The following is a 26,009-nucleotide window of genomic DNA, read 5'->3' as shown; positions in this document are numbered from 1 at the left end:
ACCAGCCAGCATGGCTAGTATCACAATGTTGACAAGGATGTGGAGAAAAGGGAACCCTCAGGCTCTGTTGGTAGGAATGTAAATCGGTTCAGCCACTGTGAAAAACAGTATGGAGATTCCTCAAAAAATTAAAAACAGAAATGCTTTATGATCCAGTAATTCAACTACTGGGTATTTGCCCAAAGAAAATGAAAACATGGTTTCAAAGATAGATGCACTAGCAGTGGCTTTAGTCACCTCTAGAAAAACAGTGTCTAAGGTTACCATGATTCCAAACCCAGGCTTACCAAAATGTTAAGCCAAGGCTCCACTGATTAATACGTTTGTCAAGTGCCTGACAGCACAGCATCCAAGCCACATAAATCAGGCTTACTGGGGACAGATATTAAGCTCAGGCTTCAAAAGAGGCCCACAGATATCTTAGCTTCCCTCACTGCCTTCATGGGGCTTACAGACTGTTTCTGGAGACAGGACACTTGTGCCAACAGTAAGGAATAAGACCAGGCAATATAGTTCATTCCACAAATATTTCTCTATTTTTTTTTTTTTTTTTAATTTTAGTGGGGTAGGGGCAGAGGGACAGAGAGAGAGAATCTTAAGCAGGCTCCATACCCAGCACAGAGCCTGACTGGGGGCTCGATGTCACAACCCTGAGATCACAACCAGAGCTGAAATCAAGAGTTAGATGCTTAGCCGACTGAGCCACCCAGGCGCGCTCCTTCCACAAACATTTCTACAGTGCCCGCTGTAGGCAGGCACTGGGCTCATATTAGAGATAATCCTAGTTCAGGCCCCCACTTGGCCATCTACTTAGGAAAACAGAACGCTGAGAAGGAGACCCAGAATGCTATAGGGTACCACAAGGGTACCAGAGCGGGTCTTGGGAGTCCAAGGAAGGCTTCCTAAAGGAAGAGGTATCTGAACTGAAAACTGAAAGATTAATGGACGTTTGCCAAAAAAGGGAGAGAAGGGAAAGGGGAGGAGAGGCAAGAGTGTGCCGGATAGAAAGCAGGATTGCCGAGGCTGAACGATAGGACAGCAGGCATTTGGGGACCTTCACTCAGTTCAGTAGGACTTCCGTGTAGTCTGAGTGAGGTGCTGGGATCAAAGGGTGGATTCAAAAGAGATGAGGCTGATGATACGTGATACGTGAGGACATAAGATAAAGAGCCTACAGAGGCTTTGTTCCAAAGGCAACGGCGAGCTACTGAGAAACAGACTGACAACCAAAAATTGTCAACCCTCATCAAACACAGATTTCTCAGGTACCTGCTGTCATCCAAGTACTGTGTTTGGGGCTGGGGACATACTGGTGGGCAAGTAAGACACAGAACTTAGTTTTGCAGGAAAGAAAGACAAAACCGTCGTTCTGGTGCAGGATGATGCATGTTGCAACTGGGAAAGTACCAGGTGCTATGGGGACACGTGGGTGGGACCCTCAGCCCAGTCTGAGGCTGGGAGGGGTGCAAGAAGGCCTCCTGGAGTAGTGAAGCTATCTGAAGGATGGGGAGGTATAGCCATGCAAAGAGGAGCAGAGGAAGAAGCATGCATAAAGCCTCAAGGCAAGAGAGAACGCTGGTTTGGAGCACTGAAAGAACTTCAGTGTTCTGGAGTAGAGAAAAACAGAACTGCAAGAGGCGGCCAGAGAAAAAGCCACTGAAACAAGTTTGAACTTGTAGGAAAGCGGGACATGACACTCAGATCTACATTCTAGAAACAGCACTTCAGTTTTGGGGGCATGAGTGACCATTGTTCAGCAAACATCTATGGCCTACCTATTGCAGGTCCTAGGCTCCAGCTAATGGTTTGGTGGAGGAGACAGACACAGGCTGATGACTGTGCCACAGGATGAGTAATGGGCGTCTGGATGGTGCTGTGGAGACTGCCTCTGCCAGAGCGCGTCAGGGAAGCCTCGCAGAGGAGGGGGCTTTTCTGCTAAGCTATAAGGATGAGTAGGAGTGTGCCCAGGCATGCTGGATAGAACAGCAGCCATAAAGACGTGGCGTATGAAAGAGCACAGAGTGAATTCTAGAATCACTTCAGTTTGGGTTATATTGTGGAGGTGCCCAGACAGGAGGAGATTTGAGAAGGTCTGTAGACACATCTTACTTGTATGTTTGAGATTAGGTATTTCGACTTGAGCCTGTAGCTTGAGGGGGAATCCCAGACTCCTTTGAGAATCTGAAGCTCTCCTCAGAAAAATGCGCATATGTGCAAGATGTGCATGTCAGTTCAGGGATTCAGTTAACATCTCACTGCTACAAGCAATGGGGAGCCGGATGATCAGATTTGCCCTTGAGAATGATCCCGGGGCGGGGCTGGAGAGAGACTGGACGCAAGATCAGTTAGAAGGTTCTCTTGGTAGATCCTGGGTATGAAGCTGGGAAGGCCCAATCCATGATGGCATCAGTGGGGAGAAAGAATCAGGCCCTACGGGAAAGGCATCAGAGTGGGGATGTGCCGGGATGTGGTGACCAATTGGATGGCAAACAGAGGTCAAAAATGAGTCACAGGAAAATGGTGGTGCCATTGTCCCAGTGCCTACTCTTCCCTTCCTCTTAGTAATAAGTCCTCAACTTATAGCTGGACATATCATCATCCAGAATACTCTATCTCCCAGCCTCCCTTGTAGCTTGATGTGGTCAGAGAACTAGGTTCCGGGTAATGAGGGGAGTGAAGTGAAGTGTGCACACTCTGGCTCCTGCATTTACAGGGAAGGGAAAGGCATTTCCCCCTTCCCACTGGCAGGAGCATGGTAGTGATTCATCTTGATCCATAAAGAAGAGGCCAATGTCCTAGGGATCACAGAATAGCAAGTCAGAAAGAGCTGAGACCCCCAACACTGTAAAGCCATCAGATCTGCTCTGGACTATTTATTCCCCATTCATTTGTGCGCATGAAATAATCCTTTTACTTGTTTAGGCCATTGTGCATTTGGCTCTCTGCTGTAGCAGGACCTGGACAAATGCACTCAGCATCCCATGACAGGCTCAAGGGTCTAATATAACAGGTAATGGATTTCAGGAGGGAAAAGCTTGGGAAGACTTTTGGAAGGAGCATCCTTTCAATGGCTAGACATAATATGTATCTCTTCATGGTCCAGGCCTCTGTTCTGTGCCCACAGTGAAATCATCTAGCCCACACGGCCTTGCAGAAGGTGAGGTCTTGCATCATTCTCACAGATTCCTGAACACAAATTCCGTATCATGAGGCCACTAGTCCTTAAGCAAGACAGTGCTTATGAACTGGCCTGACATGGAAATATGGGCAGGACTAGTGGATTTTCTGAGAAATCTGAATAAAAATAAAGAAACATGCAGAGTTTCAGGCAAGAGCAGTGGGTTATGGTTAGAACGAATGGAGAGAGAGAGCCCATGAGGTGGAACGAGGCATAAGGAGAGAGAATCTGCATGGACAGAGGTTAAGACGGATTGAAAGTATGAGCCACCAGGAGCTATGGGCTGAGAAAAGATGGAGAACGAAGAAAAGCGTAAGCCGATAGGACACGTACCTACTGACTGCCTGCCAGGTCCTGCTTTCCCGGGACCCTCCTCTTCCCCACCTCATCAGGCATCCACAGAACTGTAGCAGGAGCTGCTGCACTCAGATGGGAAAACCCAGCCCCTGGCCATTGAGGGATGGAGACCAGATACTATCTGGGCCAATCAGGACTTCCAGGAATTTTGGAGCTGGGATTTAGGAGATTCAGTCTCCTGGGTGTCTGGGTTATAACTTACAGATCTCAGAAGCTACTAGTGGCCAGGTTCAGCCCTGTGGACTGAAGAGCAAAAGTGACTCTTCAGCTAGAAAGATCGAAGCACACTTCCTGGCTTCACCAGAACAACCCTTGGCCCTTCCCAAAGACCCCAGTAGATCCCATGCTTCAACGCCATGAGTACCCTACTGGTTTTCTTGACACCATCTCCTCTCTGGCCTCTGTAGCATGGTGTCTGAGCTGTCTTGGGTGTTGAACCCCAGCTGGACCACTTGGCCACTCAGGCTCTTTATCTGTAAACTGGGGAATCATTGTTCTTGTAAGTGGTTAATTGGATAAAGTATCTGCACAGAGCTTGGCCCCTACGGCAGAATGCAATATATGGTAGAGTACTTCCCCTTCTCCCTGGCCACTTGATCCTTTCCTCCTTGACCTGGCCTCACAAAAACAGCAGCCTGCTTTCACAGATTACTTAGAATTTACCCAGGCATCAGTCTGAAGGGTGTTATATGAAATCATTTACTCTTCACAATAATCCTACGTAGGTATTAATATTATTCCTGTTGTGCATATGAAGAAACTAAAGCACAGGGAAGTTAAGTAACTCATCCAGGGGCACCTGGGTGGCTCAGTCAGTTGAGCATCTGACTCTTGATTTCAGCTCAGGTCATGATCTCAGAGTCCTGGGATGAAGCCCTCCATCGGTCTCCGTGCTTATCGAGGAGTCTGCTGGAGAGTCTCTCTTTCCTTCTGCCCTTCCCCGCTCATGCTCATGATCACGCGCGTGCGCTCTCTCTCTCTCTCAAATAAATAAATCCTTAAAAACATAATAATTCATCCAAGGTCACACAGCTAGTAAACTGCAGATCTGGGATTTCTAGCCAGGAGTTCTGGCTCTGTGACTACACAGCACCACCTGCCATATATCTGGAGCTCCTTCTGCTTCCTTGCCAGTGACCTAGGCTGGGGAGGGGTGCCAGCAGCACAGGGTAGACACTGCTGAGGAAACAAAGCTGCTTCAGGGAGCCAGCATTTAGTCAGTGGCTGACCCGCAGGTCCTAACGGGTGGCCCCAGGACAGAGGAGACAAATAGGCAGAGTGTCTGGGACCAAAACAGCTCGGGGGTCAGGACTCCCATGTACTCAGCATTCCTGGAGAAGAAAGCAGCCTTCTGTCCACAGAGCAGATTGACTGAACTGTCCTTTAGTAGATAATTCCTTACAGTTCCAAATCTATTCCTTCATCTGCCCTCATCCTGGAAAGAAATGGGTCTGGACCAGAGGGAGCCTGGCCAGTGTCCAAGGGGGGTCCCATCCAATCTCCTCTCTACCCCACCTCCACTTCCTATACCCCGTTCTGCTTCCATGCTCAGTGAAGGCCTGGTAAAAGCTCTGGGGCCTTTGCTCTGAAACAAACAGAACCATTCCATTGTTCAGTGGAGGACAGGAGAGACATTTTCCAATCCTCTTGTTGCCTTAGAAGTGAGGAAATTTCCATTCTTCTCCAGAAGGGAAAACTACAGGAAGAAACTAGATCTCCTCCTCTACTATCCCAGTGGTCAGATCCATAGCAGGACTGGGACAAAGCTCAGACTGTCTCTGTTCTGGCTGCCTGCAGAGAGGGCAGCTACTGTCTTCTACCCTTTATTGGCTCTGGGGGGGGCCTGGCTCTGGCAGGGGGGACTGAGGTTCTGAACACCAATTCTCATGTAGGTGGGGTGGTGGTTTCCCCACATCCAAGCAATTCCTGGGACACCAGGTGGGTGTCCTCCCATTCAGCTCAACTCTGACACCACGTCCCCAGAGAGAGCATCAGATTCCACACGTTAAGGGCTCAGTCCTCCAAGACCGCCCCCTACCCACTTCACATGCCAGTCACAAACCCAGGTTGTCACCTGTACTTCCTACCCACTGGCTATAGACTAGAGGTTCCAACGGCCCCCTCCTTGGGTTCAATTAATTTGCTAGAGCAGCTCTCAGAACTCAGAGAAACATCTTACTTATTACATTGTTACCAGAGACCAGCGCATAAGACCCCTGGCTCTGGAGGCCCCAGAGGACCGTGTCTGGCCACAGTCCAAAGGCAAAGAGACAAGTGGTGATGCAACAAGAAAGGAGTTTATTTCAGTGAGGCCAACACTGGGAAGAGAGCAGACTAACGTCCCAAGAACCAACCATCTTCAAGGTGCTGAGAATACTTCTAACTTTATATGGGGAAAAGTGGAACAAAGATTGGTAGGTACCTGCAGCTAAGCAGCAAAGGTCAGGCTGATCACTGGCATGGGGTCAATCACGGGGAGTCTTTTTTTTTTTTTTTAATTTTATTTATTTGAGAGAGAGTGAGTGAGCATGAGAGAATAAGAATCGGGGGAGGGATAAAGGGAGAGGGAGACTGCTGAGCAGGGAGCCCGATGCACAGCTTGATCCCAGGACCCTGGGATCATGACCTGAGTTGAAGGCAGACGCTCAACCTACTGAGCCACCCAGGTGCCCCAATAATGGGGAGTCTTGCTGGCATCACAGCAGTTGTTATTGCTTGGGGGGTAGTTCTGGTGGCCATCACAGGACATTTTGCCTGTTGGGTCCTTTGCTGAAGTGAACAGATAAACTGGAGGGAAAAATAAGCCATGAAGAGAAACAGGCTGAAGGCAAACAGAGCCAGTCAGGGCAATGACTGGGTGGGTCCTCCTTTAAATCCCACTGTCAAGTCACCATTCCATTTCAATGGAAGAAGAAGGGAGGACGCTCATTTCTTCTGCAAACTACTTCCCGCTGACTGGGGATGACTATGAATATTGGAATGGAAGACTTGGACAGAGTAGGAGAACTTTGTTTCTTGAGTTCCTCCTGAGATGGACAGCAAAGAGATACTTAAGATCTCCTATGGTGGGGAGGGGGTCACTGGGTAATGGGCATTAAGGAGGACATGTGATGTAATGAGCACTGGGTGTTATATACAACTAATGAATCACTGAACTCTACCTCTGAAACTAATAATATACTATATGTTAATTAATTGAATTTAAATAAAATTAAATTAAAAAAGAAGATCTGCGGGAGTTGTCATCCATTCAGATGGTTGTGAGTCCTGCCAGGAGTCACTGTCTGGAGGTGCCTTCTTAATGCGGGTATGAACCCACAGCTGGACGCCTGCACGTTTTGAAGTAGGAGTATTTAGAAGGATATCATAAGGACCTGCCCATTTTTCAGTTAACCCATCTTCTGGTTCTTGGTTCTTCCAAGCCTTTAGTAGGATCCAGCCTCCTGGCTGCAAAGGGTGCAGTGGCTCCTCAGGAAATGGCTTGGTCTTAGAAAAGGCAAACTCATGGGTAGACGTCAAAATTTGATTCAGCAGCTGCATATACTATTTAACTCCATTTTCATGTTCTAGATAGGGGCAAATAGCCCCTACTCAAGTCTGAATGGGTTTCCCATATATAATTTCATAAGGGCTTCACTGGAGCCCTGCTTCTAGAGGCCACCCTTCCACAGAGGAGGGCAACAGGAAGCGGCTTTTCCCAAGTCAGGCCAGTCTCTTGGCACATTTTAGCCAGGGCTTTCTTTGAAGTATGGTTCATTTTTTGTTTTGCTATTGACGGCGGGGGGGGGGGGGATGGTTCCTAAGTACAAATTGTTAAAGAAGCACTATTCTACATAATGTCATCGCACACACCACAGTGCATTTTATCTGTTTAAATCTCTTCCCCATTCAGCTATGGACTAAGGGCAAGCAGGGAGACTTCATTCCCATTGCCTAGCTTCTGCCCTGACAAAGAGTACACAGTAATAAGTTGAATTAATATGTAGGCCCAGGCTGGATCACCTAGGACTATATATGTTGAACATAAGACCAAGGTCTTTGTCCTCCTGGACCAGAATCCTCTAACCCAAATCCCCTTTGTTCAAAGTCAGAATGAGTTCCAGAACTTGGGGAGAGGCTGAAATGACAGATGAGACTTACATGCTGCCTTCCCCAAAATACCACCAGAACAACATATTGATAAGACATGGCTGAGTTCCTTCTTGTCTCGGTAAGACTCAGTCTTCTAGCATCTTAGAGAGGGGAGACCAAAGCAGAAGACCTAGGAGATTTCGACGTCTGGGTTAAGGCAGTTCAGCAGTTTTTTAATCAAGGATTTAATTAGGATTTGGTTCAGGATCACAATGTAATAGTTTCAGATTGGTGCCCACAGCAAGGGGAGCATCTTTAAGGCAAGGGGTTCAAAAAGTCTTGGGGATTAAATTTGTCATTTGGTGTTTTCTGCTATTTCAAGTTATTTCAACTTTTATCTTCTGGGCCAGTTTCCTGAAATAGTCAACTTACGTTGATGAAGACAGTGGACTAGGAGAGTCATGTTAATGCCGAGAGCGGCTGTGTGGGTGTAGATGGTTTCAGCTCTCAGGGTCAGGACACCCAAAGGAGGGAGGAGAGAGCTGGGGAGATTCAGAGCTGATGGGCCCAGACACCTATAAGTTTCTCATCAAGCTGCTATAAAATAATCCTGCAACAGGAAACTCCCGTCCCTTACAACACAATAACGCCATCTGTTCGGCTAACATTGATTTTCAGTCCCTGGTCCTATGGGGAGCCATGTGGTCTTTCTCCTCCACCTTCCCTCTCCCTCTGACACTGATTTAGCCTTGACTCAATCATTAGGCTAGAATAAGTGTTTAAAATCTTTTCACCCAGAGCCTCCCATGGTTTGTGTGAGCATTTGCCAGTGGACTACTCACATATGACTGTACCTGTGACCTTCTCCCGCCCCTTCTGGTCTGGGTGCAGTCCGGAAGCAGAAGGCCTGCCCTGCAGCTTCCAAGTGATTATTCTGTAGCAGATACCAGGCAAAATGAGCAAGCCCAGCGGGGGTGAATGCTGATGCACATTAGAAAGGTCAAGCAATGCGGGGAGCATACAGCTTCTGCTTGGGAGCCACAGATGCATCTGGCCCAGACAGGAGGACCTAATCTAATTTCTAAACAGGAAGAACGTAACTCCCTGGGATGGAACACCAGGCCTGATTTGCCTAGAAACTTTCGGGGAGTGGGAGGTGGGGGGGGGGGGTGACTAACATTTACTGAGGACCTGTTGAGCATTTTTACACAGCATTTCATGGAAAAGCTTAGCATATCCAAAATTTTTGTAAATTGAATAATATTTTCAATATCTGAGGTGGAGAAAGACCCAAACAGAGGTAATCTCCTCTGTTTAAAGGCAATTTGTAGCCAAATTCCTCTCTGAAAAGAAGGAAGCACTCCCTGTTTTTTATCTAGTTGACCTCTCTTTGACAGTCTATTATCCAAAAGAAGGTAACAGTCGATATTGTCCACTGGATGCGTGCTACCCAACGAGGTGAGGTGAGATCTGACTTCCCAGTCTCAGCCACATCAACAGTCCTCTCATCTCATTTGTTAATTGTGAATAAAATAAAAAGATCTCCAAGAGTAAAGAGCGCATTCTTTCTGGAACCTACATCCCATCAAGTGCTGCTCTGTAACACTCATTTAGAATTGGGAATGAGGGGTTACTTAAAATTAAAAAAAATAATATTTGGAGCACCTGGCTGGCTCAGCCAGTAGAGTATGCAACTCTTGATCTTGGGGTTGTGAGTTCAAACCTCACGTTGGGCAGAGTTTACTTTAGAAAAAATGTAGACTTGGGATGCCTGGGTGGCTCAGTCAGTTAGCGGCTGCCTTCAGCTCAGGTCATGATCCCAGGGTCCTCGGATTGAGTCCTGCATCCGGTTCCCCGCTTAGTGGGGAGTCTGCTTCTCTCTCTGCCGCTCCCCCTGCTTGTGTGCTCTCTCTCTCAATCTCTGACAATATACATAAATAAAATCTTTAAAAAATAAAAAATAAGTAAATATTATGTGAAAAAGTCTCTTTTAAAAAAATGTAGACTTGGGAATGAGGGAAGTATTCTTTCACTCCTCCACACACTGCCGCTCTGGCCTCTCGCGTCTAGGACTTTTTTATTTTTGTTTTTGTTTAAAATGGAAAGTTAATTTGCTCAGTACACCAAATAGGAAGCAAGCACTGTCATGACAAATATATAGAAATATGCAGATCAACATAAAACAGTAATTTAGTTTAAATGAAGGGAAACCTTTTTAAATGTTATGACAACATACTCCCCAGAATCTTTCCTTCAGTTAATTTAACTATATATTTCAATAAAATGAAGGATAATGGATTAAGTGGAAGTTAGTTTGTGAATTTTTCTTAAGAATAAAACTCCAGCTCTATCAATCCATGCCAGTTAAACACTATAATTTCCAAATAAATGCAAAATGAGATGAAGGAGTTAGTGACCTTTTTTGCTTAACAGTCCAGCGGAAAGTGGTTACTACAAATACAGCAAGCAAACCATTAAGACCGACCAATCTAGAACATAGTATTGTACTAAATTTCAGTCTCAAATTGTACTAAATGCTCATCCTTAGTACGGCCCATTTTCGTCCGTGATACAGTCTAATGCCAAGACAGATCCCCATTTGTTACAGAAACATACAGATTACTGTTGCTTTTTCAGTTTTTTTTTTAAATACATATATTTTAAAAGCCGGGTATATTTCCACATACAAAGGCAGTTTTTTCCCAGGAGGAATTTACAGGAAGCAGTCCGCACCGGGTAATACAAGGCTCTCCACCACGAGGTGCTGGGTCAAACTGAGAGAAGGAGTATTTTAAAGTGTCACCTAATTCCATGCTAGCAGCCTGGTTCCCACGACAGTAACAGTAAGTAACTGGGTGCACTAAAAATGGTCACCACATTCTGATCATGACGCCACCTGTATTCCTCCATTACAAGTTGGTGAGCTCGAGAAGCCAGTGTGAGACCATTGGTATGGTTAAGTGTTTCAGAAATGTCTTGTCCAAATGTATAGCCGCACTAGGTGGTGAAATATCCCACCGACCACGATCCTCTGGATCTGACCACTACAGATCACACAATGGGCCCTCCTGTGGAACTTCTGTAAATGACTCAAGGCTCTTGCATGAGCCAGTGTATCTAGGAATGGAGAGAGGCCACCACGGAGGTTGAATATCTGTCCATCTACTAACGCTCTAAGTGGAAGACGATCAAATAGATCTATAAAATATTTCCACACTTTGGCATTTCCATACTTTCACAGACGTTCATCACAGAAGCCATATACTTGGGTAACCTGTCAGCTTTCATGGTTTCCTCTCAATATGGTAATGCACTCCAGGTAACACACCTTTAAGACCACAAGAAGAGTCACAGTCTCCACTGAGTATAGCTTATGTCTACACAGTTGCCCATGAATAGATAGTTTCTACCTGGTGATTTTCCACCAATTCTAAAGAGCTCCATAATATCAAAGAATTGACCATGCACATCTCCACACAGGGTAACAGGACAATGAACCTCTTGCACCTTTGATTCTTCTGAGAAAATTTCCTTAGCCTTTTTGTACTGCACCACACCTGGTTCTCATTAAGCTGTTCATAATCATTCAGCTGTTCAACCCACTGGTGCAGCTCCTTGGTGAACACCTAGTTGTCCATGGCGGCGGGTTCCCCTTCCCCACTGCCTCTTTCTTCTTCACACCTCAGGCACTGCTCCCTTCTCCAGCTGCTGCCAGCTCCCAGCTGCAGAGGAAGGAGCCAGGGAGCAGGGAGAGTGGCAGCAGACCCCTCGCACCACCTAAGGCCAGCCTGGAGGAGGCTGCGTGACTGGGGAGGGAGTGGGTGAAGAACACGGGCAGGTTAGGTGGAGTGCCAGAGTGCCACAGGGGTCTTCAGCGAAGCACCCACCAGGTGCTAACCACCTGCTACCACCACGGCCTCTCTCTCAGGCTGCTCTTTTTTTTAACTCTTTTTAAAAGGTTTCATCCTCTGGCCAACACAAACACGAAAAGATGCTTGACATTACTCACCATCAGGGAAATGCAAATCAAAACTATAATGAGTTATCATCTCACACCTCTCAGAATGGCTAATATCAACAACATAAGAACAAGTGTTCGTGAGGATGTGGAGAAATAGGAACCCTCCCTCACTGTGGGTGGGAATGCAAACTGGTGTGGCTGCTTTGGTTAACGGTATGGAGGCTCCTCAAAAAGTTAAAAATAGAACTACCTTAAGATCCAGTAGCTGCACTACTGGGTATTTACCTAAAAAATACAAAAACACAAATTCAAAGGGACACGTGCACCCCTATATTTATAGCAGCATTATTTACAATAGCCAAATTATGTAAGTGGCCCAAGTATCCATCAAAAGATGAATGGATAGGGGCGCCTGGGTGGCACAGCAGTTAAGCGCCTGCCTTCGGCTCAGGGCGTGATCCCAGCGTTCCGGGATCGAGTCCCACATCAGGCTCCTCCGCTATGAGCCTGCTTCTTCCTCTCCCACTCCCCCTGCTTGTGTTCCCTCTCTCGCTGGATGTCTCTATCTCTGTCAAATAAATAAATAAAATCTTTAAAAAAAAAAAAAGATGAATGGATAAAGAAGATGTGGTATATAGATACAATGGAATATTACTCAGCCATAAAAAAAGAAAGATCTTGCCATTTGCAACAACATGGATGGATCTAGAGAGTATAATGTTAAGTGAAATAAGTCAAAGAAAGACAAGTACCATATGATTTCACTCATATGTGGAATGTAAGAAACAAACGAGCAAAGGGGAAAAAAAGAGGGTGGGGGAGAGAGAGACAAACCAAGAAACAGACTCTTCACTTTAGAGAACTGCTGGTTACCAGAGGAGAGGGGGGCAAGGGGATGGGTGAAATACATGATGGGGATTAAGGAGTGCACCGAGGTGATGCACACCGGTGTTGTATGGAACTATGGAATCACTATATTGTACACCTGAAACTAACACAACACTATATGTTAACTATACTGGAATTAAAATAAAAACATAATTTAAAAAGAAAAGATTTCATCCTCAACTCTTCTTTTCCCTTCTCTCCTCAGATCACTCAGGACTTCTGTGATTACTTTCATCCAAATCACTTCCACTCCTAACACTCTTTCCTGACCCTCCAGAGCTCCATTCATCCCTCCTGACTTTGAGTACTGGCCATGCAGAAGTGCCTGACGGACATCCTACCCTATCACCTGTGCCCAACAGCCTGGTCCCAGAATTTGCCTGAATCTTTTCTGAGCTCATGGCATCCAACTCTAAACAAGGGCTCCCCACTGCCTATAGAAATTCTCTAACCTCTACCCTTGGATTCAAGATCCAGTGTGGTCTGGCTTCCAAACATCCATCACTACACTACTTGCATACCCTCCAGCTTAACAACACCTCTATGCTTTTCCCACCTGAGAACTTGCTTAAATCTTTCTTCTGCTATTACAATCTTTTCATGCCCAGTTTCTGCATGTTCAGATCTCACCTAGAGTTCTCATCTAGTCCTTTAGGTTTGAAATAGCAAAATACATCGAAATAAGTAAATCCCCCAAAAGACCATCTCCAGTGGGTGTGATATCCTAGAAGGTCAACACATGGCACTACCTCAAAGGAAAGTCCAGTTACACATTAACTGCTGGTAACAGAAAAAATACAGGAAGAGTCACCTATTCTAAGACGTTAGGAAAACAATAAATAAATCCAAAGAAAGTAAAATAAGGGAAGCAATAACGTTAAAATCAGAAATTAACGATTAAGGGGTGCCTGGGTGGCTCAGTCTGTTAAGCATTCAACTCTTGATTTTGGCTCAGGTCAAGACCTCAGGGTGGTGGGATTGAGCCCCATGTGGGGCTCTGAGAGCTCAGTGCAGAGTCTGCTTGTCCCTCCCCCTTCCTCCTCTGCCCCTCCCCCTGTTAGCAGGTGGGGTGTTGGGCACATAGGACGTCAGGCACTCCTGCATGGTCAGTGCTCAAAGTCAGGTGGGATGAACAGCACTCTGAAGGGTCAGGAAAGAGTGTTAGGAGTGGAAGTGATTTGGATGAAAGTAATCACAGGACTCCTGACGGTTCTGGGGAGAGAAGGGAAAAGAAAAAGAGTTGACGATGAAACCTTTTTTTAAAAGATTTTTTTATTTCTCTCTCTCTCAAATAAATAAAATCTTTAAAAAAAGAAATTGAGCATGATTAAGAAAACGAAAAAATGAATTTGTAAATCTAAAAGCTAGATCACTTACAATGTGAGTGTCACTAGCTAGCCTTACAGAAGAAACAAGAAGAGAGCACAAAAACACAAAATTAGGAAAGGGAAACATGTCCCATACACAGAGGAAATAGAGGTAAGCGTGAGGCCATTATATACCACTATAATTTAATACATCTGAAAATCCTAATAAAACTGATGCTCTTCTATGAAAATATTTCTCCCAAAATTGGGTTGGAAGCACATGGGAATAAACAAATAAATAACATGTAGAAATAAAGACAATTCTCCTCCAATACTCTAGTCCCAGATCATTTCACATGTGAATCTTTAAAAATTGAATAAACAGAATTTTTGATGCTATTTAACTATTCGAGAGCATAGAGACGTAAAGGAAATAAACATCCTAACTCATTTTACACAACTGGCAAATGACTGATCTGTGAACCTAATAATCACAAAACTGCAGACTAGTTTTATTTGTATAGAGTTGAAAGAAAGTTTAAATATATATATACACACACAAACCACATATAAATTGTATATATCAAATCAAACCAGCAGTGCAGTAAAAGAATAACATACCGAGACCAAGTAAAGTTCATTTCAGGAATCAAGGAATCCAAGGATGATTCCATATTAGGAAATTTAGTAATATAAATTAATTTTAAGTAAGTCAAGAGAGAAACCATGATTGCCTTTATACTAAAAATGCATTTATTAAAATTTGCACACCCATTCCTCCTTATAAACCTCTTAATAAAATGAAAATGGGGTACCTGGCTGGGCCAGTTAGTAGAGTGTGTGATGCCTGATACAGAGGTTGTGAGTTTGAGCCCCACACTGGATGTAGAGATTACTTAAAAATAAAATCCTTAAAAAAATGAAAATAAAAGGTATTCCTTTATTTTAATGAAATATTTCTCAAAACCAAAGCCCCAATGTGTTTCATGCTAAAACACTAGAAGCATTTCTGATCAAGTCAGGTACAAGACAGGACCTAATAGTACCACTGTTATTGACTACTGCTTAGAAGTTCCTGTCAAGGCAATTAAGCAAGGGCTGAATTAAAATGTGTAATTAACAGAAAGGAGATTGCAAAACTGTCATTATTTACACAGCATATGATTGCGCATCTAAAAAAAAAACCCAGCTTAAACCTACTAGAAAAATAAAAGGTGAGTGAAGAAATTAAAAAATAACATTAGGGGCACCTGGCTGGCTCAGTTGGTTAAGCATCCAAGTCTTGATTTTGGCTCAAGTCATGATCTCAGGGTTATGAGACCAAGCACCATTTCGGGCTCCGAGTTGGGTGTGGAGCCTGCTTAAGATTCTCTCTCCCTCTGCCACTCCCCTGCTTCTCCCTCTCTTAAAAAAAAATTAATATAAAAAAAGCAGTATTTTATTAAAAGGAACTTCTAGTTAAAAATTTAGGTCAAGATGGTAGATTGTGCATATTCTAAAACACTACTTTCTATGCCTAAAAATGCTAGCTAGAATATTTAAAATATTTGAGTATTAAAATATTTTAATACATGTCTCTAAGGAAAGAAAAGGGGGTTCCACAGGTGTCAGATATATAGAGTAGTCCTTGAGGTTGTAGAGCCCATGAAAGGACCAGAGAGGAATACAGGCTGTAGGGACTGGGGTTAAAAATGCCCACAAGCCTGGCATTTAAGGAGAAGCTAGATCCGGCTGCCCATCCACAAATGAAAATCTGCATGTCCTTCCATTAGCCCAAGTTCTTAGCTAGAAGACAGAGGTAGCCTGCCCAGACTGGAACCACGCGACTGGATTCCTGAGTCCACATACATGTGGGGCCTGTATTCTCAGGGTGGCAAAATCCAAGCCCATCCACTAACACAAAAAATGATCTAGAATCAGGGAACCCAAAATAGAACCCGAGTAGAGGCAACCAAATGGAGACCTCCACAAACCAAGTCAAGTAAGGAGAGATCTCTTGAGCAAGAACTCTAGTACATGTGAGGAAGTCCAAGGCCATGTAAGTGCAATCCACATGCTTAAGTGGGAGAACTCACTCCTAAAGTAAAGCTACTAGAACAATCTAAAAGAGGTTAAAATAAATACACCTAAGATATTTGAATGAAGAAAGAATAGCATCATCAAATGGAAATAGGAAGGAGGGGACCCTCCTAGCAGCATGACTCAAGCCAATAAGGTTTCCAGCCTCCCTTGCTCAGCCAGTATCTGTTCTCTGTAACTGCCTCTCTGGCACACAAAGGGGACAACAGACTCTGCTGTGACTCTTCACTTGTTTTCATTTCTAGCTTTGGCTCCGTGAGATGGAATCAAGGCTAAGCAGGAAGGAGAGAAAGGCAAACACACAGGGAAACTGGGAAGAGGGAAGTATATGATCAAATGGGGCAGGGACAAAGTCATTGCCCAAGAAAGTTGAGCACTTCCCCAAACACTTCAGACACTCATTCTTTTCACGTGGAATATAAAAAAATCAGGTTGGTAGCGCAGGTAAGAGTATGGACACTCCATTTTCAGGATCTACTTTTTTTTAAGTGCTTATCTAGGAAACTGCGAGCTTATCATAATTAGACCCCACTTGGCTAGCAGGCTTCTAGTGGGTCAAGGGGCTATTACCTGCCATGTCAGCAACTTGCCAGGTTGGGGCCAATCCTGAACTCAGACAGCATTTAAAAAGCTCCAGCCAAGGAATGCCTGGCTGTTCAGTCAGCAGAGCATGTGACTCTTGATCTTGGGGGTTGTTTCAGTCCCATGTTGCAGGTAGAGGTTCCTTAAAAAAGCAGCAGCAGCAGCAGCTCCAGCCAAGTACCTTGCTGTCTATAAGGGACCATCAATTTTCCAGGTCTCGCCAATGTGGCCCTTCAATTACCGAGTGCCTGCCTCTGGCCTGGCGCTGAGGAGAGAAAACGGGCTGTATGTCTTAGGCATCAAAGACAGCTTCCTGGAGGAGGTGACATCAACTGCTAAGAGGAAGGCATTTCCAGATGATAATGGGGAGAAGGGCTTTGAAGGTTGTGGGAGCAGCCTGTGGGCTAGCCAGAGGCAAAGCAGTACAGAGAACTGCCAGTCCAGAGAGGCTGGATGGGGAAGTGTAATGAGAGAAGGGAGAAACCAGTTTATCTTTTAAAAATCTTTGTTGCCTTGAATTAATTTTTAAACTTGTTTTGGCTGTCTCTTAAGCACATACAATTTTTTAAATTAAAATTTCCCTAATGAGACGATAAATTCTTGGATGGCAAAGAGTTTGACACAGTAGCTTTCTTCCCAGCAGAGCCGTATCCTTGTCTGGAGTGACCTACTGCCAGGCAGCCAGGCTCAAATCTGGCATCACTGGAAGCATGAACAGATGATGACGATGAATGTCGCCGAAGACCCATAAGCTTGGTGCCCCTGGTGCACCCGGGCCCTGCTTGGAACACAGATTCTTCTGGTCCGAAGGCCCTGACAGAGGCGAGAGAGGCTCTGGGGCGGGGGTGGGGGGTGGGGGGGGGTGGCAGGACCACACCCCCGTCGATCTGGGTGAGACAGCAAGATTCCTGCTTTTGAGACTCACCTCTTGCATCAAACTCTTCCTGTGTTAATTTCTTAACAGTTTGCTTGCAGAGTTCATAATTTTTAGAGTGGATCTGGGGGGAATCTGCATGTTCTTGAGAACAATTTAATTTTATGTTTTAATTTGGAGAGGACGAGGGGGGAAAAAAGCCTAATGTAAGCATCTTCTAGGGCCTCTGCCTCAGTTATTGGGGTTGCTTCTGTCTTGGCATGCTGGGGGAAGGAAGATTTCCTGGTCGGTTTGAAAACAGAAATGCCCCATGAGAATTAGGTCTCTCCCAAAGACAGGCAGAAAGTTCTAGAGAGCCTGTTCATAATCATGCTGTGAATAACTATTAAATGCCAGAAGAACAACATTGTGGATATGGCTATATTAATGTTTTTAATTTCACTGGCTTTGCAGCTTTCTTTGTAATTCAGATGTAAGTCTGTTTCCATTTCATAGTTGCAGAAGAGCTGTAAGCCCAAGGAATTTAAATAAGCACAAAGCTTATGTAAGTAACTTTGTAACAGAAAATTTTGTAACCTAATTTTTTTCTTTAGGAGCCAAGCAAATCTGTGAGGCCTTTCGCCTCCAAGGAGGGGTGGTGCTGCTGCTGGGACTTTGCGCAACCTGTTGGTTTCAGGGCCTGAGCCGGGGCAGCCACCTGGTCTGACTACCTGGCACATTTATGTCACCTTGACCATTCCACTCCCCACATCTTTGCGTGGACCACACCTCGACTGCACACTCCACCGACTGGGGCATCCCGGAGACCACAACTTCTAAGACCTTCTTCTCTGTGTGGCCTGTCCCTGCATGGCTGAGGACCTTCTTCTCTGTGGCCTGTCCTTGCACAGCTGAGCCGGCAGGCTACCAGTTCTCTCCGTTACAGGCTATTGCAGTGTTACAGCTAAAGACATTTTGGTTCGCAATCCTCCTCTTCTACAAAACAGGAAGACTCAAAAACTTTGCTTCTCTGATATGCAACTCCAAATTTTGTTTGGATGGCATGGCAGCAGGAACGAAAAGACGGCGGCTGATCTCATTATTAACTGCAGATGGGACCGGCCAGCTTTTGCCAGATGAACTGTACTCTGAATATTCAGACTTTTAAAGAAATCACTTACCCATTGGAAAAAGACTGAAAAAATGAAGGCAGGCAAGGAATTTCAGAGAAGTGAAGAGTGATCACTATCTTTAGAGTACCCACATGAATGTTCCAAGTATAACAGGTTTATTCTAAAAGCTCTGGAGTACATAACAATGCTGCTTATTTAGTAATCTCTACACCCAACGTGGGCTCAAACCCATGACCCTGAGATCAAGAGTCACAGGCCCTTCTGACTGAGCCAGCAAGGGGCCTCCGGAGTGCTGCTTACTTAAATGTTGGTCTATTTAAAGTAGTTCTGATGAATACTGGGGGTCATCTAGACTTGCTTAACACTTCAACTTTGTGGGACGTCCGAGTGGCTCACTGGGTTAAGTGTCTGCCTTCGGCTCGGGTCATGATCCCAGAGTCCTGGGATTGAGTCCCTCGTTGGGCTCCTTGCTCAACGGGGATCCTGCTTCTCCCTCTGCCTGCTGCTCCCCCTGCTTCTGCGCTCTCTCTGACCAATAAATAAAATCTTTAAAACAAAACAAACTTCAACTTTGTGCCTATAAAAGTTACAGTACAGTCTTTCATGTTTTGAATGTATCATGGAGTACTCTTGCTTATTCGATTCTTTAAACCTTACAGTATGCAACAACTATAAAGGACTAATGATCTTGGTACCAGACAAGAAAAAAATTTCACAAGGGTTTCCACTTCTGAATTGTCATATTATCTCAAAAGTTGAAATAAGATGGGGCGCCTGGGTGGCACAGCGGTTAAGCGTCTGCCTTCGGCTCAGGGCGTGATCCCGGTGCTATGGGATCGAGCCTCACATCAGGCTCCTCCAGTAGGAGCCTGCTTCTTCCTCTCCCACTCCCCCTGCTTGTGTTCCCTCTCTCGCTGGCTGTCTCTATCTCTGTCAAAAAAAAAAAAAAAAAAAAGAAATAAGATGATCTACTGCCATTGTTCTTCTAACTATCCAGTGTATTAGCAATTCCGCTGTGTGGTTAGGAGGGTGAATAATTCCTTAGACTTTTTGCTAGAATTATGGTGTCCTCATGACTAAGTAGTGAACTTAGCAGATGGAGATAAGCTTCAACTGATAATGTCATTATTTTTTTGCTATGTCTTAGCTTTGATGATTAAAAAACCAATTCTGTGTAAAACCAAAATGAGTAAGAAGAGAAACAGAGAAGGAAAAGTCATGCAATATCTTAATCAAGACTGGGAAACACTGGGGTAGGAAATCTATTTACCAGTTCAAGGGCCCAAGGTTTTACATTTCCTTTGAAGAACTTAAGCTGACAAAATCTGTGACGTTGACACATGAACCAAAATACTCCTTTACCTTGGGGTGGCAGGTGCAGCAAATCTGTGTGGCTCCTCAAACTTTCCTGAATCTGGAAACCATCAGCTTGAACTAAGAAGTCTGGCCTTTCCCTTCAAAGTGGAAACCTTAAAAGAAAGGACTGTATGAAGAATCCAGCCCGTGGAGCGACAGAATTCCAGCAAATGGGAATGCTTCATAGTGCCTCATCTTGATGCATTCTGTTGTTTCTCTGTGTTGAACTTTGTCCTTTTTTTTTTTGTAAACCATTCCACATCAAAACAAATTTCTTAATTGAGACATAATTGACATGGAACAATGTGTGTAAGTTTAAGGGTTGTATCAGAGGTGTATATTACCTCTGACTAAAGGTAAAAATAATTTTTCTGTATTTAATTTGTATCTTTTTTATGGTGCCATCTTCTTCCTGTTAAGTTTTAGCTTCTTCCTTCTTTATCCTAATACCCTCTCATTTAATTCCATTTTTAAAAAATTTCACCACCGGGGGGTCTGGGTGGCTCAGTCAGTTGAATGTCTAACTCTTGGTTTGGGCTTAGTTGTGGTCTCAGGGTCGTGGGGTTGAGCTCCACGTTGGGCTCTGGACTCAGCCTAGAGTCTGCTTGTCCCTGTTCCTTTGACTGCCCGCATGCACAAGCATGCACTCACTCCTTCAAATAAAGAAAATCCTAAAAAATAAAAAAAAGTTCACCACCGAAGTCTTTGAGAATAGTTTTGATCATGACATTCCCCTAAATATAACCCTTCAAAAACTCCCATGGTTGCAGTAAATCAAAATGGCTCACCCCAACTCTACAGCAAGAGTACAAATGGAAGCCCACACATCCCACCTGAACATTTTTTTTTTTTTAAGATTTTATTTATTTGAGAGAAAGAGCAGGAACGGGGAGCGGGGAGAGGGGCAGAGGGAGAGGGAGAAACAGACTCCCCACTAAGCAGGGAGCCCGTTGTGGGATCATAACCTGAGCCGAAGGCAGATGCTTAACCGACTGACTTGGTTTCATCTCAGCTCATGATCTCCCGGTTGTGGAATCGAGCCCCGCGACGGGCTCCATACTTAGCACAGAGTCTGCTTGTCCCTCTCCCTCTGCTCTTTAAAATAAATAAATAAAAATATCTTTATTAATTTTGTTTCGGTTTTACCCATTTTTTCTTTATTTTTATTAACATGTAACGTATTATTTGTTTCGGGGTACAGGTCTGTGATTCAACAGCCTTATACGATACACAGCGCTCACAACTACACATACCCTCCCCAGTGTCCATCACCCAGCCACCTTATCCCCCCCACCCACACTGCTCCAGCAACCCTGTTTGCTTCCTGAGATTAAGAGTCTCTTATGGTTTGTCTCCCTCTCTGGTTTTGTCTTGTTTCATTTTTCCCTCTCTTCCCCTATGATCCTCTGCCTTGTTTCTCAAATTCCACAAATCAGTGAGATCATAGGATAATTGTTTTTCTCTGACTTATTTCACTTAGCATAATACCCTCTAGTTCCATCCACATCATTGCAAATGGCAAGACTTCGTTCCATAGTTTGGCTATTGTGGAAATTGCTGCTATGAACATTAGGGTGCACGTGCTCCTTCAGATCACTACATTTATACCTGTGGGGTAAATACCTAGTAGTGCAATTGCTGGGTCATAGGGTAGCTCTATTTTCAACTTTTTGAGGAACTCCACACTTTTTCCAGAGTGGCTGTACCAGCCTGCATTCCCACCAACAGTGTAGGAGGGTTCCCCTTTCTCCGCATCCTCACCAACATCTGTTGTTTCCTGACTTGTTAATTTTAGCCATTCTGACTGGTGGGAGGTGGTATCTCATTGTGGGTTTGACTTGTATTTCCCTGATGCTGAGTATGTTGAGCACTTTTTCATGTGTCTGTTGGCCATTTGGATGTCTTCTTTGTAGAAATGTCTGTTCATGTCTTCTGCCCATTTCTTGATTGGATTATTTGTTCTTTGGGTGTTGAGTTTGATAATTCTTTTTCGGTTTTGGATACTAGCCCTTTATCTGATATGTTATCTGCAAATACCTTCTCCCATTCTGTTGGTAGTCTTTTGGTTCTATTGACTGTTTCCCTTGCTGTGCAAAAGCTTTTTATCTTGATAAAGTCCCAATAGTTCATTTTTGCCTTTCCCTTGTCTTTGGCGATGTGTCTAGGAAGACACTGCTGCAGCTGATGTTGAAGAGGTTGCTGCCTCTGTTCTCCTAGAGGATTTTGAGGGATTTCTGTTTCACATTTAGGTCTTTCATCCCTTTTGAGTCTATTTTTGTGTATTGTATAAGGAAATGGTCCAGTTTCATTCTTCTGCATGTGGCTGTCCAGTTTTCCCAACACCATTTGTTGAAAAGACTGTCTTTTTTCCATTGGATCTTCTTTCCTGCTTTTTCGAAGATTACTTGACCACAGAATTGAGGGTCCATTTCTGAGTTCTCTATTCTGTTCCACTGATCTATGTGTCTGTTTTTGTGCCAGCACCATACTCTTCTTGATGATTACAGCTTTGTAATAGAGCTTTAAGTCTGGAATTGTGATGCCACCAGCTTTAGTTTTCTTTTTCAACACTCCTCTGGCTATTTGGGGTCTTTTCTGGTTCCATACAAATTTTAGGATTATTCGTTTCATTTCTGTGAAAAAAGTTGATGGTATTTTGATAGGGATTGCTTCGAATGTGTAGACTGCTCTAGGTAGCATAGACATTTTAACGATATTTGTTCTTTCAATCCATAAGCATGGAACATTTTTCCATTTCTTTGTGTCTTCCTCAATTTCTTTCATGAGTATTCTATAGTTTTCTGAGTACAGATCCTTTGCCTCTTTGGTTAGATTTATTCCTAGGTATCTTATGGTTTGGGGTGTGATTGTTAATGGGATCAACTCCTTAATTTCTCTGTCTCGTTGGTGTATAGAAATGAACTGATTTCTGTGCATTGATTTTATATCCTGCCACTCTACTGAATTCTTGTATGAGTTCTAGCAGTTTTGGGGTGGAGTCTTTTGGGTTTTCCACACGAATAATCACATCACCTGCAAAGAGTGAGAGTTTGACTTCTTTGATTTGGATGCCTTTTATTTCTTTTTGTTGTCTGATTGCTGAGGCTAGGACTTCTAGTACTATACTGAACAGCAGTGGTGATAGTAGACACCCCTGCCGTGTTCCTGACCTTAGGGGAAAAGCTCTCAGTTTTTCCCCATTAAGAATGATACTCACTGTGAGTTTTTCATAGATGGATTTTATGATATTGAGGTATGTACCCTCTATCCCTACAATGTGAAGAGTTTTAATCAAGAAAGGATGCTGTACTTTGCCAAATGCTTTTTCTGCATCTATTGAGAGGATTATATGGTTCTTGTCCTTTCTTTTATTAATGTAGTGTATCACATTGATTGATTTATGGATGTTGAACCAACCTTGCAGCCCAGGAATAAATCCAACTCAGTTGTGGTGAATAATGCTTTTAATGTACTGTTGGATCCTACTGGCTAGTATTTTGGTGAGAATTTTTGCATCCATGTTCATCAGGGATACTGGTCTGTAATTCTCCTTTTTTGGTGCGGTCTTTGTCTGGTTTTGGGATCAAGGTACTGCTGGCCTCATAAAATGAGTTTGGAAGTTTTCCTTCCATTTCTATTTTTTTGGAACACTTTCAGAAGAATAGGTATTAATTCTTCTTTAAATGTTTGGTAGAATTCCCCTGGGAAGCCATTTGGCCCTGGGCTCTTGTTTGTTGGGATATTTTTGATTACTGCTTCAATTTCCTTGCTGGCTATGGGTCTGTTCAGGTTTTCTACTTCTTCCTGGTTCAGTTTTGGTAGTTTATACGTCTCTAGGAATGCATCCATTTATTCCAGATTGTCTAATTTGTTCACATATAGTTGCTCATAATATGTTCTGATAATTGTTTTATTTTTTTGGTGTTGGTTGTGATCTCTCCTCTTTCATTCATGATTTTATTTATTTGGGTCCTTTGTCTTTTCTTTTTGATAAGTCTGGCCAAGGGCTTATCAATCTTAAAAACCAGCTCTTAGTTTCATTGATCTGTTCTAGTGTTCTTTTGGTCTCCATTTTATTGATTTCTTCTCTAATCTTTATTATTTCTCTTCTCCTGCTGGGTTTAGGCTTTATTTGCTGTTCTTTCTCCAGCTCCGTTAGGTGTAGGGTTAGGTTGTATATTTGAGAACTTTCTTATTTCTTGAGAAAGGCTTGTATTGCTATAGACTTCCCTCTTAGGAACACTTTTCCTGCATCCCAAAGATATTGAACAGTTGTGTTTTCATTTCCATTTGTTTCCATGAATTTTTTAAATTCTTCTGTACTTTCCTGATCATTCATTCTTTAGTAGGATGCTCTTCAGCCTCCATGTATTTGAGTTCTTTCCAACTTTCCTCTTGTGATTGAGTTTGAGTTTCAAAGCACTGTGGTCCAAAAATATGCAGAGAAAGATCCCAATCTTTTGGTACCTGTTGAGACTTGATTTGTCACCCAGGATGTGATCTATTCTGGAGAATGTTCCATGTGCATGAGAGAAGACTGCGTGTTCTCTTGTTTGGGATAGAATGTTCTGAATATATCTGTGAAGTCCATCTGGTCTAGTGTGTCATTTAAAGCCTTTATTTCCTTGTTGATCTTCTGCTTAGATGATCTGTCCACTGCAGCGAGTGGGGTGTTAAAGTCCCCTACTATTATTGTATATTGTCAATTTGATTTTGTTATTAGTTGGCTTACATAATTGGCTGCTCCCATGTTAGGGGCATAGATATTTACAATTGTTAGATGTTCTTGTTGGATAGACCCTTTAAGTATGATGTAGTGTCCTTCCTCATCTCTTATTAGTCTTCAGTTTAAAATCTAATTTGTGTAATATAAGGATTGCCACCCCAGCTTTCTTTTGCTGTCCATTAGCATGATAAATGGTTTTCTACCCCCTCAGTTTAAATCTGGAGGTGTCTTTGGGTCTAAAATGAGTCTCCTGCAGACAGCATATCGATGGGTCTTGTTTTTCTATCCAATCTGATACTTTATGTCTTTTGATTGGGGCATTTAGCCCATTTACATTCAGGGTAACTATTGAAAGATATGAATTTAGTGCCACTGTATTGCCTATAAGGTGACTGTTACTGTATATTGCATATACAGTATATACTTTTTAAAAAATAAATAAATAGATAAAAATTTTAAAAACCTAGCAAACTACTACAAATACACCTTCATGAGGCCACAGAATACCACATTCTGGTTTGGAATTCTCAGGCTTCTGCAAGTTCCATACCAGAACATGGAGACATGAGAATCATCTCTGGCCCAAAGTCAATCTCCTCTTCCTACCACCATTCATTGTTAAGTTTACGGGGTTCTTGTAATACACAAGTGGACACCCAGACTCATCTGCACCTCTCCCCAAGAAAGCACATTCAATCAGTCCTTGGCCACCTTTAGGGCCCAAAGATATGCATACCAGCTGTTCTATCTTTGGGAAGTTAGGTAAGAGGTGTTGGAAAGCCCTAACATGAAGCTTCCTCAGCTGTTTAGCCAGGAAATTCTACAGCTTGGCTAGAAGGTGGGAGAAGGGCAGGCTCCTCCTCCTTGGACTCCTTTTGCAGACTGGGGTTGGGGGAGTGTCCAAGAGGTAAGGGGTTTTGGAGAGCTGCGTTGCAAAGGGGTTAGGGGGAGTTCAAGACCAGTGGTGGCCTCAATTTTGCTTACAAACACACTGGGTCCTCTCCACACTTCTTTAGAGAACTGTTTTCTCCAGCCCTGCTCTAAACACAAACTAAAATGAAATACAGAAGAGCAAGGAGACACAAATACAACCCTAAAGTGAATTAGGAAATGAGGGTAAAAGCAAAGAGTGACTTCATCTACATTAAGAATAAGAAAAAGGTACAAAGAAAAAAAAAAGAATAAGAAAAAGGTAAATCTTGGTAAAAGAAATGAAACAAAATTTTAAAATACGTATTAGAAACCCCAAAGGAGATACGATGAAGGATATTTAATGTAGATGAGCCAAAGGCTAAAACCAATGCAAGAAGTGAAAAACATAAAACTAGAGGAGATAAAAGATTAAGTGGCTAGAAAGAGGCCCAGTTCTTCCGCAACACAGGGAGAAGGGAGCGAATGAGCACGTAAAGCTGTAAACCTAAAAACACAATCTCCAAGTAGATAAAAAGGTACGGAGCCTCCACATAACCCCCAGTGACATGATGCAATCAGGTTTGTCATCTCACTAGAAGTCAACTC

At 43.6% G+C, this 26,009-nt stretch overlaps 1 pseudogene; it reads right to left on the bottom strand.

The window, feature by feature from the left end:
• Nucleotides 1-10,103: 10,103 nt before the first annotated feature.
• LOC123794992 (serine/threonine-protein phosphatase 2A catalytic subunit beta isoform pseudogene) lies at nt 10,104-11,244 on the bottom strand (annotated as a pseudogene).
• Nucleotides 11,245-26,009: the final 14,765 nt, after the last annotated feature.

Source organism: Ursus americanus, chromosome 12 (assembly GCF_024610735.1).
Source record: "Ursus americanus isolate L20-20 chromosome 12, mUrsAme1.1.p, whole genome shotgun sequence".
NCBI classification, from domain to species: Eukaryota; Metazoa; Chordata; class Mammalia; order Carnivora; family Ursidae; genus Ursus; species Ursus americanus.
The sequence above is the reverse complement of the archived record's forward strand: the minus strand, read 5'-3'. Positions and strand labels throughout refer to the sequence as shown.